This window comes from Crocodylus porosus, unplaced genomic scaffold (assembly GCF_001723895.1).
Source record: "Crocodylus porosus isolate Cpor-Errol unplaced genomic scaffold, CroPor_comp1, whole genome shotgun sequence".
In the NCBI taxonomy this organism is placed as follows: Eukaryota; Metazoa; Chordata; order Crocodylia; family Crocodylidae; genus Crocodylus; species Crocodylus porosus.
Genome location: NW_017728917.1, coordinates 4,816,442 through 4,824,294, shown reverse-complemented (window position 1 = coordinate 4,824,294; position 7,853 = coordinate 4,816,442). Strand labels below are relative to the sequence as shown.

At 44.5% G+C, this 7,853-nt stretch overlaps 1 long non-coding RNA gene across 1 annotated transcript in view; it reads right to left on the bottom strand.

Annotated features, from left to right (window-relative positions):
- The window catches only part of LOC109311447, a 24,931-nt gene extending 17,438 nt beyond the window's left edge, over positions 1 to 7,493 (bottom strand). The window contains exons 1-2 of the long non-coding RNA XR_002101502.1: positions 7,169 to 7,493; positions 1,730 to 1,798 (exon numbers count right to left, since the gene is read on the bottom strand). This is a non-coding gene — a long non-coding RNA (uncharacterized LOC109311447). The remainder of the gene's footprint in view (positions 1 to 1,729; positions 1,799 to 7,168) is intronic.
- Positions 7,494 to 7,853: the final 360 nt, after the last annotated feature.

The following is a 7,853-nucleotide window of genomic DNA, read 5'->3' as shown; positions in this document are numbered from 1 at the left end:
CTACCCCTGCGTCTAAGGATTTGGTGACCTGGTCGTAGAAGGCCACCAGGTTGGTCTGACAGGACCTGCCACTAATGAACCCGTGTTGGTTGCCCCTAAGCATAATCTCCCCTGCTGGCCCCTTGTGGATATGCGCCAGAATAATTTTCTCAAAAAGCTTGCCCAGGATTGAGGTAAAACTAACTGGCCTATAGTTTCCTGGGTCATCCTTCCTCCCCTTTTTGAAGATGGGAACCACATTGGCCTTCTTCCAGTCCTCTGGCACCAAACCAGAGCACCACAAGTGCTTGTAAAGCTGTGCCAGGGGTCCCGCAATGACCTCAGCCAATTCTCTCAGTACTCTGGGGTGCAGATCATCTGGACCAGCTGATGTGAATATGTCCAGTCCTTCCAGAAGTTCCCTGACTAGCTCCTCACTGACCCTTGGCCTAGGTGCGCCTCCCCTGGGGCCAGAGGAGGGCCTGGTGTGGGGCTGATCTGGTCCCTGCTCAGGAAAATGGAGGCAAAGAAATCATTAAATATGTTGGCTTTGTCATCTGGTGTGACGACCAAATTTCCTAGCGTGTCTTGCAGGGGCCCCACATTACCCAGAACCTTCTTTTTGCCTCCTATGTATTTAAAAAAGGACTTCTTGTTGTTCTTGATCCGGGAAGCTAGTCCCAGTCCCATCTCTGCCTTGGCCTTCCTGACTGCCCACCTGCAGCCCTGAGCAACCGCAGTATAATCCTCCCTGGTGATGGCCCCTCCCTGCCATTGGGTGTGCGCCTCCCTTTTAGCTAGGAGACATTCCTGGATGCTTTTGGTGAGCCATGGGGGCTTATGTGCCCTCCTGCTCCCTTTGATCCGTGTTGGGATTACCTCCCTTGGGGCTTGGAGGATCATTTCCTTAAGGAGCGACCACTCTTCTTGGACACCTGGCTCCCCTCTGGGACCTCAGCGCTTCCCCAACTATTTTCCTTAGCTCATTGCAGTCTGCCCCCCTGAAACCTAGGGCTGCTGCCTTGCTGTAGGCCTTTGCCACCTTGTGCTGGATGGTGAGTTCCAGCAGGCGATGATCACTGTTACCCAGGTGGTCGAGCACCCGCAGCCCCCTCACCAGGTCATCACCCGTGGCCAGCACTAGGTCCAACAAGGTGTCCCCCCTGGTGGGGCTGTGCACCTCCTGGGTTAGATGGAGGTCCTGCACTCTGGCCAAGAACCTACGTGAGCGGTCAGACCTGGCTGACTGCTCTTCCCAGCAGATGTCAGGAAAGTTCAGGTCACCCATGATGACCACGTCCTTTGACCTAACTACCTCCGTGAGCTGACTTAAGAATTCCTGGTCTAGCTCTTCCCCTTGGTTGGGAGGTCTGTAGTCGACCCCCACTGTTAAGTCTCTTTCCCCTCAAATGCCTTGTACTCTAACCCAAAGCACTTCAGAGTGCCCCTCCCCTGACTCCTTACTAATTGACGAGGATGTGTATTCCTCCTTAATGTAGAGTGCCACGCCCCCACCTTTCCTTCCTATCCTGTCCCTCCTGTACAGCCTATAGCCCTTGACATTCACCGCCCATATTTTGATGGATATATTTTGAATATATATGTGTATTGAAGTTCCACAAAAATTGAAGGCCTATGTATGACCTGGCAAAGGCCAGAGAGTTCATTTTTTAAGTTTAGATATCTAAGAAATTCAGAATTAATATTAAAACTCTCAAGAAAGCTAAAGTTTTAAAGTTTGGGTACTCACGGTTCAGTTAACCACAGTCTCCCACAGACATGTCTCGAGATGACCAGAATATTGTACTAACTCATCCATCTATAAAAAACAGGTAATTTATCAGTGGCCAACAGAAACTAGAACATCTTAATCATAATAGTATCACAACTATGATTATGATTATGCACAATACACATATAAGAATTTTGCAACACCTTGATTAAACATCATAATGTCAGGTTATAAGAACCTATGTGACTGTCAATTATTTTAGTGTTGGGCAGAAGGCAGGGCAGGGTGGCACCTTATATACTAACTCATTCAGAGAGGCATGGACTTCCATAGGCTACAGCCTACTTCATAAGATGCTTTATCAGATGTACCTAATGAAGTAGGCTGTAGCCTACGAAAGCTAAAGCCTCTCTGAATGAGTTACCTCCCTGTGCTACCTTTTGTCTAACTTCAGACTAAGGCAGATACCTACCCATCTTTATTTTGCTGCTGTTTGACCTAGAAATTATATTACGTATACATGCATCCAAAGATCTATGGTGCAACTTATAAATCCAAAGGTTTTCCATATTCTGCATGTGAAGCGGGGGAAATCATAGGTGTGTGTGTGTGTGTGTGTGTGTAATCTTTTCCCCATCCTGCCCAAGCAGTGCTCATTCAGAGTGGAAAACGAACACTAGAGGGGGAGGGAGGGTTAAAAGGGAAATGCACTTCATTACAGATAGCTCAATTCTTCGAAGAAAAATATCTTCTGTGGACATCAGGAGGAGCACAGGAACTGAATACTGCCTGGGTACATCCTAGCTATCCATAGGCTATAAAAAGCCCAATCTCACTTGAACTCTAGAAGCCCAGCTCCACTAGGGGAGTCCAGTAAATTAGATTTAATCTCTCCTCTTTCTGTTTATTGCTATTGCAGTGAAAAAAATGTTAGAAAACTAATGTGCATTGATTCTTAGGGTATCAAAAGTTGTAAAGTCCTTGCCCAATTCACATCAAATTTTGTAGAAAAATTCTACTGAGACCACAAAGCAATCTATCACTTTGGAAGAAAATGCAACTTTCATTGATTTCAGAAAGGGATGCCACAGTCCTGCTTATAATGAAAACTCGGTTGTAAGCTTAACTTTACAGTGGCTGCTACCTCCCGGTATTACTGCATTCTTTAAATGAAATATTCAGGAGCAAAGGTGAACATTTCTCCTATTTGGTCAATATGTCTTTAACAACATTCTTGTTACTAGGTAGGTTGCGTTACAAGGGGGTATCCTAGGGTGGAAAATCACAACTCTGTCAAAGAAATCTCAGAGCTGGTAGATTTAATGAACATCCTGATTGAAGCAGCTGCAGCACACTAATGTGTTTAAATAGGCTTGGCAAGGGGAAGTTGAATCACAACTACCCAGGTGAGCAAACAGTCATGTTTGGGGGCAACAGTGCTGTTATTAGTCTGTAGTTTTAACTGATAGAAATCCCACACCAAGTATTCCCCTTTACTTTTCCTCTCTCTTCCCTTCCAACACCTCAAGAAACATTAGTCTTGCCTATGACATGAAGAAGTTCTTCTAGGACATGAAGAAGTTCTCACTGGCGAATCAGGGCAGGATATATTAAGAAATGCACAGAGTGTCTGCTTGTTTTCTGATCCAGTAGCCATGCCATATGGACTCGATGATCTCCCGAGGTCCCTTCCAGCCCTAATGTCTATGAAATCTATGAAATCTATGAAATATAAGACGATAAGAATTGCCATACTGGGTCAGACAAAAAGTTCATCTAGGTCAGCATCCTGTTTCTAATGGGGGCAAGTCAGATGTATGGGAGGAAAAGCATGAGAAACATGGCATGTGTAGAGTGATCCAACCCCTGTCATATTATTCCCTCTTTACCAGAAGTCCTAAGTTTGAGGATACCCTAAACCTAAGGTTGCAACCTTGATTATATGTTTAATAGCCCCTCCATAAATGCATCGGTTGTGTTTCTAAGCTCTGTAAATGACATTTGATCTACTCTCAAAACTCCTGATGAGGTCAACGGGAGTTTAGGATAGAGGAGGCTGCTTGAGTTGTCTTTAAAGATGTCTTGTAGAAAGGGCCTCCAAGACTGAAAGGGAAGAAGTACTGCTTCTCAATAGGGTCCCTCCTCAGGTAGATCTCAGGGTGAAATCCTGGCCCCACTGAAATCAGTGGGACCATATTTCAGGGACAGGGATGGTTTCAATGAAAGTATTGGCTTTTCCATGCGTGTGTTGGTCAGTGAGACATAGATTTGACCCCTGTAGTTTAATTTTCTTGGTTTTCCCCACACCACATTTTCAAGGCCCAAGGTCCTGTTGGAATTCTTTTGTTCCCTACATATGGTGCAGTGAGTAAGAAACTTGATGGCACAGCTGCATGCTATTATTCACAACTGTCACACTGACTGCGTGACTGCTTCCCCTAGCTTCACAGGGATAGAAATAAAAGCCAATGACAAGCACTGCACAATCACCTAATTAACTTACACATTTCACTCTGAATCTACTCCTTGCTTATTGGCCAAATAAATACAAGAAATCATTGCTGCTGCTGCTGCTCTTAATACTATGCAATCACCTTCCCCACCCTTTAAGGCAATCTACTATTTAATACATACATGGAGATTTTAAAAGGAAGGTATTCCTCTGACTTCTACACTGCTGCTAAATTGAGCTTCTTTTGGTAACAAGTCCTGCTTAACTTTTATTAAAAGGCCATGTCTAGAATCTGAGGGGTGCGTTGGAGCAAACTGGAATTATAAAAGGAAGGTGCTAATAAGTAGATCCAATTTATATATATATAAAGTTGAGCAGGTTGAAAGACCGAAGTGGCTTTCCATCTTTGCCTTCAAGTCTCCTGTTGACAATATACACACCCAAATTCCTGCACACTGGCCCAAAGTAGGGGCATATTGTGTTACCCGTACAGCACAACTGTTTCTTGAACTACAACCCTCAGTATTCTAGGAATCAGCTGCATTAAATGCCATGCTACCTAAATCTCCCCAGAAGCAAGTTTATGGGATTCACTGCAGGAGTCTGTCTGTCTGCCTGTTAGTGGGTCCCAGACACCCTACTACATAGAAATGGCCATTTCAAATAGAGCTATGCAGCCTTTCCTCATTTAAGAGACTACATTTCTTTCCTTCAAGGATCTCTGACACCTGTCATCCTTTAATGGGTCAATGTAAAACCTTTAACTAAATGTCCCTAATTCCAGTTTGAGCATATACTCTATCTTCAAAAATATCTTCCACGAGGTCTCCCATTCCAGTGCCCCTTTTTATTTAGAAAATGCTGCTCGGGGTCTAAATTCTGCTCTCAGAGACTTCTGTGTACACCCCAGACTCCAGCGATCTTTGTATACAAGTGTCTAACAGCCCTTGCCTCTTAAGCTAAGTACAGACAGTCACAAAGCCCAAGGCTGAATTGATTCAATCTCTGCAGATTAACTGAAGCTGTGTAGAGTGAACTGAGAAGCAAGTGAACAAACTTTTACTTTTGATTCCAGAAATGCAGCCACGTGCCTGCAGTGGCTCAGGCCAGAAGCTGGGGGGCGCTAGAGCACACCTCCCTGCTCTGCGGGGGCAGACAGCTTGGGCCAAAGCTAGCCCGCCCTCCCAGCTCAAACCAGTCAGAACCGGTCAGATCCAGCTCAAACCGGTCGGAACCAGCTAAAACTGGTTGGAACCACTTGGAACTGGTTTAAACTGGTCGGGACCAGCTCAAACCATTCAAAACCGGTCGGAACCGGCTCAAACCAGTTGGAACTGGCTCAAATTGGTCAGAACCAGTCGGAACTGGGGCAACCTGGGTCAGAACCGGTCAGAACTGGGTCGAACCGGGTCAAAACCGGCTCAAACCAATAAGAACCAGTGGGAAACTGGCTCAAACCGGTCGGAACCAGCTCAAAACAGTCAGAACCGGCTCAAAGGGGTCGGGACCAGGTCAGAACCGGCTCAAAGGGGTCGGGACTGGGTCAGAACCGTGTCAGATCCAGCTCAGACCAGTTGGGACCAGTTCAAGCCAGTTGGGATTGGTTGCAACTTATCACAACCGGTGCGAACCAGTTCAACGTGGATACAGATGTCATTAAGTAGAAATGAAAATCAAATTAATCTTCTGTTGCAAATTTGTGATCGTGTCACCTGCTTGTCTTTTGCTGGGTCTGCATAACATTTGTAAATAAACAAAAAGGTAGCTGGTGACATATAAATGTGTACAGGAAATGTCAGGCATTAATTGGCATTCATGTCTTGATTGGGACTTTTTAAAGTAACCGCTACAAAAAAAAAGAAAAAAAAAAGAAAGCAGCTTTGATGTACTAGTCTGACAGACTGATTTCTTCTGCTACCAGTCTCATTATTGTTACTACCTGATGCAACTTAATTTGTAGTCATTTGGGCATATCTACACATTTCCACACAGCGACGTTGCTACAGTGCCTTTAGGAAGTACTAAAGCACAGTGCAGGAACCACCTGTAATGTGCTGTGCACGCAGTGCCCAGTTAGATTTCACCGCTATGTCATCGTAGTGGCACGCTAAAACAGGGGAGCGCATCACTACGGCGATGTAGCTGCCGATCGCATGTAGACCCACGTGATCACTACGTCACTGTAGCATGACATATGGCAACATGTAGATACCCCCATTAAAACATAGGTTCAGTTCTATACATCAAATTTATTCAGTCAGGGTGGTGGCTTTCTCCTGCAATATCAGAAATGTTTTCAATTTTAAAATATGCAATCCTAAAACAGTGATAAGACACGTTACAAACCTTACTGCCAAAGACAATGATATAATGGTGCTGGCTGTATCACTTTATGAAATGCTACAGCTTGCTTAGTAATTTCAGTTGCCTGAAAAAAGCAACTATTTTGCCTTACAAAACTCAGCATTTTACGGATTCAAATCCTGAATCTGAATTCTCAAAATTTTGTGAAAAATACGGCTTCCATCCCCTGAAATGTCAACATCTGCATTTTCAAGCCGTTCTTTGTAAGATACATCAGACACTAATTAGATCAATTAATATTGTTCGTTTTGAACTTGAGATCAGCAAGACAGATACATGCACTGCATCAGCTTACACGAGAAACGTAAGCCTACTTAGAGGAACACATCTCAATAGACTTGGAAATAGCATTAGGGGGTGCCACTGCTGGCACTGGTGTGAAAAGAGGGACCGATCCAGCTCCCATTAAAGTTGGCAAGAAGCTTTCAATTAAATTCCAAAGGCGTTAAGTCAGGGACCAAATATCATCTGATGACCTTTAGCAGGCCACAGCTGGGCAAAGATAAGGAGGGTGACTGTGGAGAGGGAAGAGAAAACTGAGCAGGGAGGACGCTGAAGAACGTCCTCCACCAATTTGGAGATGAGCATCTTTTAGGCAAAGCCACTGTGTGTAAAACAAACTCAGAACCTAGGAAACCTACCTGCGCTTTATTTCAAATCTCCGGATATGTCACCAGCCAGAAAGTGTTCCCGTTAAATGCCATCGAATACGCGTGAAAATCCCTCATCCTCAAATGACTTTGCGTATTTCCCAAAGGACCGCGCAAGGCATTTGAAAAATACAATGTCAGCATTCGCTATGCTTTTTTAAATAAAGCAGGTGTCCCACGTTCTCCGTGTGTCCTGCTGGAACAGTGACTTTCTCACCTCGCCTCTGCTTGGGGCCTCGCTCTGTCACCGGGTCTGCTCGGTGTTGACATTTAATTAAAACAAAAGATCCCAGTCCTGTTCCTGCTGAAATGAATAGCAAAATCCGCATTTGTTTTGATGAGACCACGATCTGAACTGAGCAGCCTTATGTTCTGAAGGAAGGAAATGAGGCATATGCTTTTATCGAGTCTCTTCAAACACAGAATACTATTTAAACACACACTGAAGATTTTTAAGAAAATATCTTCAGCTGGAACCACAGAGACAAGTGCGGAGGGTTTATCTCTCGGTAACAAAAGCCACATGGCATTTCTAAGCTAGAGAGAAAACGGAGTTTAGCAATTATTTATAGCCTTACATACATTCCTGTGGACAGCCAAGCTGACTTGGCAGACTGAAGCTAATTGGGTTTACAGTAGAATGATGCTCTGATTGAAGTGTCTAGGCTAAGAAAAA